This window comes from Ailuropoda melanoleuca, unplaced genomic scaffold (assembly GCF_002007445.2).
Source record: "Ailuropoda melanoleuca isolate Jingjing unplaced genomic scaffold, ASM200744v2 unplaced-scaffold7618, whole genome shotgun sequence".
NCBI classification, from domain to species: domain Eukaryota; kingdom Metazoa; phylum Chordata; class Mammalia; order Carnivora; family Ursidae; genus Ailuropoda; species Ailuropoda melanoleuca.
In genome coordinates, this window is record NW_023251814.1 from 21,694 (window position 1) to 33,780 (window position 12,087).

The 12,087-nt window shown below is 54.1% G+C and overlaps 1 long non-coding RNA gene across 1 annotated transcript in view; it reads left to right on the plus strand.

Annotated features, from left to right (window-relative positions):
* The window catches only part of LOC117800734, a 17,590-nt gene extending 9,040 nt beyond the window's left edge, over positions 1-8,550 (plus strand). The window contains exon 3 of the long non-coding RNA XR_004623156.1: positions 4,286-8,550. This is a non-coding gene — a long non-coding RNA (uncharacterized LOC117800734). The remainder of the gene's footprint in view (positions 1-4,285) is intronic.
* Positions 8,551-12,087: the final 3,537 nt, after the last annotated feature.

Genomic DNA, 12,087 nt, shown 5'->3' on the forward strand with positions numbered 1-12,087 from the left:
TAAAGTGGCTGTGAGTTTTGAAGGAAGCGACCTCTAGTGTTTCTGGGATGGAGACTTATTCTTTTGTTTGTGAGTGAGAGGTCAGGTTGTCTGTGTAATGTTGTGCTGGTCACCGCACGCTACCTCATTAGTTTTTGATGCAGTGTCCATGGAGACTTCTTCTACCGCCTGTCCACAGGTTCTGTTGCAAACGTGGGCACTGCGCAGACCTCGTCCCACATCAGTGTGAGGGGAGGGTCAAGGGAAAGGGCTTGCTTCTGTTTGAGGGTGACTTTCATCCTGAGTGGCTGACCGACTGCCTTGGTAGAACTGTTGGGGTTGCAGCAGCCAAGGGGAACTGACCATCCCTGTCCCCCTGGAATGTCCACCACTAGCTGTTCTGCTCGGTTTTGGAGCTGCTCTCCAAGTGACGTCCTGGGCTATAGAAGGACATGTGGGGCCAGACATGGTGGGTCATCACGGCCCACTGGGCCCTTCTCTTGTCCACCGAGTGTCAGAGAGGGGAGAGTCTTGGTGCTCATTGTACAGATGGAGACACTGAGGCCTGAGAGGGGAAGGGCAGGTCAGGACCTGTAAAATCAGTGGTGAGGTGGGACCAGAGATGGGCTTTCTGCTCTGCAGTGGGCTCTGGGACTCCTCCTTGGGCCGATCTCGGAGCCCTGCTTTGGGGAGGATGTGGTCGGGGTCGCTGTCTCTGCGTCTCAGCCTGAACATGTGGCTGTACTGATAGCCTGAGAGCAGGGCATGTGTGGGCCTGGGCAGACCCCAAGCATGTCTTCCATTCAAGGCTGACCGCTCTCTGCAGACCCAGGCATATGGCTCCAGGTGAGGCCAGTTCTTCTAAGTGGCCAGGTGGCTGAGCCTGGCCTCAGTTCCCTGGTGCCCCAGGGGCTGTGAGTCTGCCCTTCTCCTCCCAGAAGTGGCCCTGGGTCCAAGGGGATGCTGCGGGTGGCCGAGGGGTTCCAGGTCCAAGACAGCAAATTCTACTGGGGACGGTGTATGGGGGAGTGCAGGGGCTTTTAAACACATAGCCCCTCACTCCCCAGCTTTGAAATATTTGGCTACCGTAAGAAAATTGATTCGACTGGGGGAAGCTCTGGAAATCATTTTGTAAATTGTGTAATCTAAGTTCTGTGGCTGGGTACTTACCATGAGTTCATCAACAAGGCGACAGAGAAAAACAGTGTTTAGGGCTCTGTTGTCGGCAGCAAAGCTCCCTCTGCTGTGTCCAGCAGCCTGACATCCACTGAGATGTGCATCCATGTGGAGCCATGCACAGCCTTCCTCTTCTCTCTCCTCCCCTCCCTTCCTTCCTGTGAGGATTCCTTTATCTTGTCTTTCTTTCTTGAAAACAAATGATGAAGAATTCAAATGAGAACATAGAAAAGAGAAAAATGAGTTAATAGCCCAGTTTTCCACAATACTGAAATAAGGCATCGCTGCCATTCTGTGAGGTTCTCCCCTATCATCCTAGGCTTACCCCGGGGCTCTGCCCGGACCCTGAGCTGTGGGGCATAGCCCATCCCCAGACAGGGCTGGGGCAGGTGGCTTTGCCATCCAGGACAGCCCGTGGGGCCTCACCCACCCCAGATGAAAAGCTCTCCTGGCCTGGTTTCTCCCGAACTCACCCTTCATAAAGGAAGTAAGAGCTGAGAATGCCCTCTTGGTTCATGCGTGTGTAGGAGGTCAGGCAGGAGCTAGGAGCCAAGCTGCCCTGGGTTTCTCTGAAACCTCCGTTCTTTGCAGGACTGCTTGTCCCTGAAGTTAAGCCCGTTAGTTTCCGTTTCCTGGATTAGCTGCTGTGGGCCAGCTTGTTGTCCAGTTTTAACACCTTTGGTTCATTTCATTAACTTATGAGTGGTGGGAAATCCAGGGCTCCTAAGCGAGAGGCCAGGTGATTTCAGGGGCAGGGTCTTCCCCTTCCCCACCAGCAGGCAGTGCCCTGGGAGCCCCATGAAAGCTGTTCCTCTGACTGATTGCCGTCACCCCCAAGAACATCACCACCTGTCAGTTTGGTCTCTAAGAATGTTCCCTCGTGGTCCCCCCCCATTGTTGGCACAGCCTGGAGCCCAGAAACAATGATGCAAACGCCCTCATCCTGTTGGGAAGAGTAGATTGATTGCAGGAAAAATCATTTACACAGACAGTGATACAGAAGGTATTTTGTCGCTAACCCTCCTTCACAAAGAGCGATTTTGTTTGTAAACCTCAGACCCAGAAACTGTTCTACCAGCATCAGGTAAGTGTCTGTCCTCCCTGGAGCAGAAGGCTGTTTCTCTAGCACCCATCCAGCTGTGCCCTGTGCTGAAGGCTGTGTGCACAGTGAAGCAGGAGGTCCCCAGAGGAGTCTGCCAGGAGCCCCTGGCGGACACGCAGGACCTGAGGCAGGGCAGAGTGGTACTGCGTCTGGAAGGGGCCAGTCGGGCTCTGACCAGAGAACCCTCCTGGGGTTCCTTGCTGTGGTGCAGGGGGCAGAGCTCACAAGCTCTCTGGGCAGTGCTTTTGTGGGGCGTGGGACCAAGGCGTGCAAGCTGAGAGAGGTGGGACCTGGGCTCCTGTTTCTCTCTGCTTCTCAAGGGTGTCCTGGCCCTTGGACAGGGCAGACCCGGGCTCCTGTTTCTCTCTGCTTCTCAAGGGTGTCCTGGCCCTTGGAGACTCTCAGGACCACCTTGTGGGGTCACCTTGCTATGCTCCACGTGCTCTGATGTCCTGCCTGCTCTTCCGTGCATGCCACGCTGGTGCTGGCCCTTGGGCCTGCATGCCGCACACATCCAGGATGCTGGAGAGTTTTGCCAAGACAGGTTGGGGAGGGCAGCAGTGCCACCGTGCCATTTGTCCTGGGCCCTGGAGACCCCCGCCTCGTCTTCTGCGTGTTCTGTGGGATGTTGGCCTGGGGGTACCCTGCTCAGGGTGACACACCACAGGGCAGTAGAGAGCGGGGTCTGGCTTGGGCTGGGCCTGACTGTGAGTCCAGGCAATGCAGACCCTTCCCAAGGGGCTGCTCATGAATTGAGCCGGGGTCGGCATGAGCTCTCCATCTTCTCGCCATGGGGACAGGAATGAGCTGCTTGTGTACCCTGTCTGCCCTCAGTGAGTAATGAGTCCAAGATCGAGATGCCCACGGAGCAGGTGTCTGGTGAGAGCACGTTTCCTGGTTCACAGATAGTGCCTCCTTGCACGTCCTCACGTGTTGGAGGGGTGAGGGGGCTTCGGGGTTCTCCTTTAGCGGGGCACTGAGCACTCGGGCCTGTGCAGGTACGCTCTGACCCGGCTCCCTCATCCCCTTGCCTGTCTGGTGGAGGCCGTGTGTGCCATTGGCCCTGGGCCCTCTCGGCTGGGGAACTCCTGCTCAGGCTTGAGCTCTGGCCCCACAGGCAGGAAAGGCTAATGTGGCCGAGAGAGACGCAACCCATGAACGTTTGCACCGCTGGGATCGGGTGATGTGTTCCCTCCCCCTCATCCCATCTGCCTGTCTCTGTGCCGTTTAAACTGAAAGAGCCCTGTGGTTCCAGCATACTGATCGGGCCGATGAGCCTTTGTGGCCCATGATCTCTGGGATAGCCTGTCCGGCCATGGAGGGCCACGCTCCTGGAGGAGACAAAGCTGTGTCTTCTCCTCCTTCAGCTGCAGCCCCTGCAAGGGCTCTAGAGGACACAGACACAGCCTGCCTCTGTCTCCAGAGCTGCGTCCGACGAGTCTGCTGTGAGGGGTTAATCCCATGCAGGAGGCTGGGACCTCAGTGACATCTCAGGCCTACCAGTGCCCCCTGCAGAGCTCCAGAGAGCAGCCCCCAGGTCCCCCAGCCGGGCCTGCTCCCTCCATGCTAGCTGATGCCTGCTCTGTCCCCAGGTGCACACGGGCCCTGTGTCACATTCTTTTCAAGTGGGAAACAACTGAATCAGGTATTCCTAAGTCTGTCCGTAGAAGTCACTCTCTCTTTTTCACCCACTATGTGCCATTATGCCAGCCAAGCATGTCGCTTGTGTATAGAGGATGATAGTTTGATGCCATTTGTCTTCTCTGTCTCACTACCTGTTTTTTTAACTTCTAGAAATGAACTGGAAGCTCAAGTTTTCTATGTTTCACAGCATTTAGAGAGATGGTTATAATACCCTGCTTGGGCACATAAATGAACACGCATGTCTGGGACAATATTCCTTTCCCGTTTCATCTGCTAATACTTGTCATCAAGGGAATGCTAATTAAGTTAATTAAATGGCTGCCTTGCCCAAAAGTTGGTCTGTATGATGACGAATGTGACAGGTTCTGTGTGTTCTTTATACAGACGCTCTTTCGTGCTGCCTTTGAGGACGGATTTGTGAAATTCCCTAATGAATCACCGTATACCTCGTTGAAGGCCTGGCACCATCCGGGCAGTGCAGTGAGATGTGCCCGAGCCCCCACACAGCCGTCACACGGGAGCAGGTGTACTCATTCAGCCTCACCTCCTGTGAGGCAGGGTCTGGGTTGGACCCTGGCCCCGGTGAGCTCTTCTTAGGATGCTTCGATCTGTTGCTGGAGGACAAAGGTCTAGTGGTCTTAAAGCCCACACGTGAGTTCTTCTGCTTCTTACAGAGCTTCCCTGTGTTTGCCTGCTCTCAAGAAACAGGTGTAGGTTTGGCGAGGTGGGCCTGACCCATGGACACCTGGCCTTCTTTGACGTCATTGCCGCCTGTCATCAGAGCCTGGGGCCAGCCTGGACTCGCTCCACAATTGTCACATGTTTTCTGTGGGTGTATTTAGACTCACTTCAGTAAGGACCACTACACAAGCATGTTCTTATACATATAATTAGTTTGCAAAGTTCCCGCGTTATTTTGTGGTTGATTTAGTCAGGGCCATGCTGCTGGATTATTCCTTCTTTTAAGCTATTCACAATAATATCAACATTCCTTAAAAAGCCCTCTGAGTGATATTCGGAATGATGATACCATCTTTGTGGATGTCCAGTTGCTTCACCTGAACTCATATTCCTTTTCTGAATAAAGGGTTGGCTGTGTGGACTGCCGTCCTTCAGGAGGCACACTTAATATTCCAGAGCCACCTCTGGGAGACCTCCAGACCTCCCTTCTGGGAGCAGGCAAATATGGAGGTGATGGGCCCCAGCAAACAGACCCTGCCTCCTTCTCCCTCTCCAGGTCAGACGCAAGACCTGGGCTGGCCCAGATCACAGCCGTTCCTCACGGGCACCAACGTCAGGGGATTGAACATCACCTGATGTATTGGGCTATAGCCTCTGTCAGAGCAAACATTTTGGCTAACGAGGGTTAGGCACCGCTGGGGGCTCGCCTGTGTGCATGCGACCATGTGACGTGTGTGTGGGTACCACAGACATCCAGGAGCCACAGCACATCCAGACTGTCACAGTGATGACATGGCTCTGAAGGCAGGGCCCCCCTCAGGCGCTGGCTCATGGCTGCGCTCTGTGGGACAGAGTTAAGCCGCAGGATGGCTGGAGCATAGAACGTGGAAGGCAGGACGTGGCTGGTCTTACAGGAGAGGCAATGCTGGCAGTGGCGACATGAGCAAGAGATGGGGAAACTGTGAGCAGCAGGTTTCTTGGACCTGGGGCGGGTGGTGTCAGGGATGCTTCCTTGGGAACTTACTGCTTTCTTGTTCAATGGGCCATGGCTTGGTCTTGCAGACATGTGCCAAGGCCCCAGTGGGACCTGGGGTTGCCCAGGTCTCCATACCACGTGCTTGTTTGTCATAACTCAAGCTTGCATCCTTTCCACTTTCCAAGGAGCAAGGGTATCGGTGGTCCCTGCAAACTACATCCCAGATCTTTGCGGTTTGCAAAGGGATGACCCTGGGGGACCCGGCTTCCTGATGCAGTACTTTCTGACCTCAGGCTGTCTCCTCTTGGCAACCTGGTCCATTTGGTAAATAGGGCCCGTGTTGGCTAATTCAGCCGCATCGAAGTTAATAAGATCAAATAAGGTCCTTTCATATTACATTAGTTCACATCAAATCCAATTAGATATTCCTGAAAATCTGAGTTGACAGAGAAGCCTGCCTGTACAAGGAAGTTTTCTAGAAAATGAACCCTGAGTCATGGAGCTGCAACTCGAATATTCGGCTTGTAGCTGAGACTCTCCTGTAAAGTCCCCTCCCTTGGTGAATGTTCTGTGTCCTGCTGTTGCCAAGTGGGGTCAGCCCCAGGGCTGGCCTCCTGTCCGTGACTCTGCACATGGCCTCAGCACGAGCAGATGGGCCACTGGCATGGAGGCTGAACCAGGGAACCGACAGCATCTGGTCCCAGATGGAATTTCTAAGGGGATCCAGGATGAAGCACAGAGCCCCTAGGTGTATGGCTCCAATGTAGAGAGATGTCGATGGTGCTGAGATGACCACTGGCCCCCCCTCTCCCCCGCCAATGCTAACAGATGCTGAGAAATTCCAGTACCAGCTGAGTGAGGGGTGTTAGCCCAGGGAGGTGGAAGGCAGCAAAGTTGCCCCTAGTTCTGGCTGCTCCCCACTGTGGATCCAACAATGGCAGCGTGAAGACATCTAGCTTCAACCACTTGTTTCAGGAAAACACTTGAAAAGGCCGATCTCACAAAGTCTGCACTTGTTTCCAAAGTTCAAGTCACATCTGAGAAAGGAAAGATCAACAAGGCAAAAAGAGCCTCTCAGCCCAGCCCCTGCTCACCAGCCCTGGGGTCCAGGGTCCAGAGGGAAGGACTCAGGGGGTTGGGGAAGATAGTCTCAGCATTCCCTCCAGAGGGGTGTCCCTGTTTTGGTTTATTCTCCTGTAGCCTGCAGATATCAAACAGAATATGTGGGCTCTCTGGGCACCTCAGGGCTTCAGCAGGTGGTGGGGGCACTCCCAGCCTGTGTTTTTGAGGGAAGATGTCCTCCATGGTTAAAGACCCCAGGTCTGGGTGTTCTGGGGGCTGGGCTGGCTGGAAGTGTGTTCAGAAGTCAGTGTCAGTGCTCAGGGCTCTATGGTCAGTGGTGGGCCTAGGGTCAGTGACCCCAGTGCCCCTCCTGCACAGAGGTGTGTCTGTTTGTTTGTTTGGTCTCTCTAACCCTAGTAACTGGCTGGGGCCTGTGCCATTTTTAACTCAGGAGATGTTACAAATCGAATATTAGAACTAGTCCAGCCCAGTACTCCCCCGCCCTCTGCTGCTGTGATGTCCCCCTCGATGCCTGCTGGGTACCGTGCACCTGGAGGCCCACCAGTGGTCAATGAGAATTCCTTGATGCTTGATGTGTTAAGGAACTCGTCTTGGTGTCAGTGTGAAGGCTGAGGAGACAGTTGCTGGGGTAGGGGGTCAGGGTGAGCAGGGGAAGGGATTGGCTTCGGCGGCTGGAACCTCCCTAAGACTCGGACCCTGGGAGGGGCCTCGAGGTGGTGTTCTCGGGTAAGGTGTGCACCTTCCCTTCCAGGCCATTTGATCCTGCTCTGACCCACCCCACAGAAGTCTTCCTGGGAGGGTCCCTTTATAGGTAACTCTGAGGTGTCTGATGAGTCCAGTGTCACCTGCAGACACTCCCCATCAGGATTCTGACCCTAAAGCACGAGATGCACGTGAGTACTTGGGAACACCCCTCTGCAGGACAGCACCCTCAGTCAGGACCGAGGGCAGGAGCCCCCTGATGTGGTGCTCTCAGAGCAGAGCCTTTCCTGTGTCCAGAGGAGGCACTTGCTGGGCTGATGTCCATCATCTCCCTGCTGTCATGTCCTTGCCTCTCCCCACAGGGACCCTTGCAGGAAAAGCTCCTTGTGGTTTAAGCCTTTCCATTTCCTCCTTAACTTCCCTCTTGAGGAAGGTTCTGAAGGACATTCTCATTCCCTTGTAAAGCCACTGTTTCAGAGTTGGAAGCATCACCAGGAGACACCTGAGCCCAACGTTGTCTCTGCTGCTACTTAATCAGAGGGGCTCGGTGGGGGGGGGATCAGAACTACTGCAGGCCCCACCAGTGTCCCTCCTGAGAATGGATCCCAGCAGGGCACTGGGCCTCACTGGCTTCAGGGCAGCCCCTCACTCACAGCTGGTGTTCCTCCTTCCTCTCGGCTGCTGTGGGGTTTTAAGTCAGTTTTTGTGTGCGGTGTAAGGTAGGGGTCTGGTGGTGTTCTGCTCTGGGTTGCCAGGTTTCCCAGCACCACTCGCTGAAGAGGCTGTCCTTTCACCATTGCGTGTTCTTGGCGCCTTTGTTATAACTTAACTGACCACATATGTACGGGCTTGTTTCTGGACTCTGCATTCTGCTCCATCGGTCTCTCTGTCCTAACCCATCACATACTGTTGTGGTTACTACAGCTTTGATGTAGTTTGAGATCAGGGAATGCGATGCCTCCGGATTTGTTCTTCTTTGTACATGTGGGATCCTCTGTGGTTTTGTACGTGTTTTAGGATTGTTCTAGTTCTGTGCAAAGTGGCACTGGAACGTTGATCCAGATTGCACCGAATCTGTACATCTCTTTGGGTGAAATGGACAATTTTATAATATTCATTTTTATAATCCTTGAGCACGTAGTATCTTTCCATTTATTTGTGTCTTTTTGACTTTCTTTTTTGAGAAGGAGTGGGAGGAGGCAGCAGAAGAGAGAGAACCTGCAGCAGGCTCCACACCCGGCGTGGAGCCCGATGCAAGGCTCAATCTCATGACCTTGAGGTCATGATCGTGAGCCGAAATCAAGAGTCAGCTGCTGGGGCGCCTGGGTAGCGCAGTTGTTAAGCGTCTGCCTTCGGCTCAGGGCATGATCCCGGCGTTCTGGGATCGAGTCCGNAACCATATCTTAGATCTTGTAGGTGAATTTGATTATTTTGGATACCTCAGACAAGTAGAATCTTATAATATTCTTTCTGTGGTTGGTCTGTTGCCCTTGTCATAGTGAATTCAAGGTTCATCCATATTGTGATGTGAATCAGTACTTTAGGTCTTTGCATGGCTGAATAATATTCCATTGTGTATATATTACTCACCCATCCTTCAGTGGACACTTTGGCCAGCTCAGCCTTTTGGCTATTGTGCATAGTGGTGCTATGAATTTGGAGGAATAAATACAGAGATTCCCTGCTCTCAAATATTTTGGGTGAATGCCCTGAGGTATAGTAATTACTCCCAGTTCTAAGATCTTGAGGAACCCCTGTTCAGTTTGCCACAGCAGCTGCACAGTTTTACTTCATTCCTTGATATGGTGGAAGAACATGTCAGTTTATGGGTCTATGCCACGTTGTATATTCATTTACCCTTTATGGCATGTTTGTGTGTTTTGTACCATTTTCCAATCGTGAACAGCGTTGTCATGGATACTTAGGTTGGTTTTGGTTATGATTATGGTTCTGGTTCATGATATGTGGATCATGGTTATGGCTTATGCCTATGACTTAGAGTTCATGGTGTATGGTTTATAGATTATGGCTTTATGATTTTATTGTTTAATGGTGTATGGTTTTAGGGTTATGGCATATGGCTTTTTGGTTTCACACCCTTATGATTTGGGTATTTTAGCATGAGGAGGTGGGAAGAAGAGGGAATGGGTGTTATTGGGTCTGAGGGGAAAAGTCTTTGGGGGGGTCAGTGGATGAGGGGGTGAGCTGGTGTGTGTAGGGGAGGGTTTAGGAAGTTCAGTGGGTGGTGTGTGGGGAGCTAGTGGGTTCAGAACTTGGAGGGTGATGGTTTAAGGGTCAGTGGGTGAGGGTTTGTGAGGGGGATTGTTTAGGTGGTGAGGGGGTGACGGTATTGGGTGTGTGTTTAGAGGGTTTGGGGGATGATTGTTTACTAGTTGAGAGATTAGAGGGATCAGGTGGTGATGGTCTAGGGAATGAGGGTTTAGGAGACGAGGACATAAGGAGCGAAGGTGAGCCCTGAGGCATTGGACATAATGGTATGGGATGGGTATGGTATGTGTTCAGGCTGGGGTGGCAGAAGATCCCAGCAGAACCCGGTTGTCCAGAGGGAGAGCACTAGGCTGAGTAACTGGAGCTTGTGGCTTCCAGCCTAGGGGTCAAGAAGACCTTGAGGGAACTAGGGTTTAGGATCAGGGCTCATTCCGAATACAAATCTTTATCAGATACATGGTTTGCAAATATGTCCTCCCAGTTTGTGGCTTGTCTTTTGATTCTTTGAACAAGGTTTTTCACAGAGTAGAAGTTTTAATTTTATGAAGTCCGTGTGACCAATGTTTCTCTTTTGTGGATTGGTTTTGTGTTTGAATTTTAATTTAATCCACATTTTCGAGTGAATTTTGGTGTAGGTCGTAAAGTTTGTGTCTACATTTCATTTCATATGGTTTCCAATTGATTGTTCCTTAACTATTTTTGGAGAGTTGGGGGATATCGGGCTCCAACTTTCCTTTCACCTTCCAAAATGTAATGAATTCCTCTGGCCCCCGGGAGGGAGCGCTGTCTCCACTGACCTGTGCGCCCAGCGTGTCCTGCACTGCCTCCGCCGCCTGCAGGGGGCGCCCGAGCCCAGCTGCCGGACGCCGCGCGCACGCGCGTTCAGCCGACGTCCGTGACAGACTCAAGCTTCGCTCCCCCCGACCCGTGTCTGAGTTTGGGGAGGACGTGGGTCCGGGTCCACACCGACAGGACCCGCTGTGGAGGACGTGGGGCCGTCTCCACTCTGATAGGACCCGCTGTGGAGGACGTGGCTGCCCGTCCACACCAGCAGGACCCGGGTCTCCTCAGGACCCGCTGTGAAGGCTTCAGGAGGACGTGGGGCGGTGTCTACACCGACTGGACCCTCAGTGGAGGACTTGGGTCCGGGTCCACACCGGCAGGACCCACAGTGGAGGACGTGGGTCCGGGTCCACACCGACAGGACCCGCAGTGGAGGACGTGGGTCTGGGTCTACACCGACAGGACCCGCTGTGGAGGATGTTGGTCCGGGTCCACACTGAGAGGACCCGTATCTCCTGAGGACCCGCCGCGGGAGGAGAAGGTGAGGAGAAGCCGTCTGAGCGGGGACTGCCGAGGGGTCCGTGCTCACAGGACCCCGCGAGGCAGGGCGCGCTGTGTAGACGGTAGGGTTTCCGTGGTTTGTGCGCGGGCTGTGGGGTCTCCCCTCTCTGGGCTCGGATCCGCTGCGTGGTCCGCGGGTCCGTGTCTACGCGCCCACGGATCCGGTTCCGGGGGCTCCGCAGGCAGTCCGCACTCAGAGAGCCTCCGGCCGGCCGCCCGCGGCTGGCGCTCCCGGGCCTCGGCCCCGCACGGTCCTCCCCGCGTCCACACCGGGTCAGGATTTGGGCAGGGCTGCGCCTCCCTCACGAAGCTTGGTGTCCGCCGGGTGACCTGGTGCCGACCTGGTTGTGGACTCCGCGGTGACGTCAGGGCCGTGACCCTCCCCACGCTGACCCCCCGGCTGTCGCTTCTCTCCCACACGGACGCTCCAGCACGTTTTACCACCGACGGGGACGTGCCCCGCAGAGCCCCGCACAGCCCCAGACGAAGCGATCAGCGCGGCGTCCACACAGTGACCCAGACCGCGGCCCGCTGTCGGAAGGGTCCTGACCCTTCGGATCCGGTTTCTCCTTCCGGAACCGCTCCCGGGACTTCCAGTACTCGCACAACCCCCAGGGATTGAAGGAGCCCGGATGGCTCCGATCAGGGCGGCCTGTCAGCGGGGCTGTTGTCAGAGTCCGTGCACGTGGTGACACGCATCAGTCCTTCACTGTCCCTGTGACTAAACGTAGTAACGTTCACCACCTCGAACATTTCAGGTTCACGGCTCTCTGGCCTTAGCCGAGTTCCCACGGTTGTACGTCATTGTCCCACACTGTCTCCTCCCCAGGGAGACCGTGGGCCTGAAACACCGACTCCCCGTCCCCTCGGCCCTGCTGCCACGTTCAGCTCTGTGTCTCTGGACGCCTCACACAGGTGGAATCACCCAGTACCTACCCTGCTGGGAAAGCCAGCATCTGTCCTTGTTCCTGACTTCAGAGCACAGCTGTCAATCTTCAGACGTGAGCGTGCTGTTTGCTATAGATTTATTGAAAAAATTACCCCTATTCCTGCTTTCCGGAGTGTTTATATCAGCAACAGGCATTGGATTTGGGCTAGAACCTTTTCTGCATCAATTAATAGGACCACATGTTTTTATTTAAAAATTTGTCGCGGAGAATAACATTGCTGG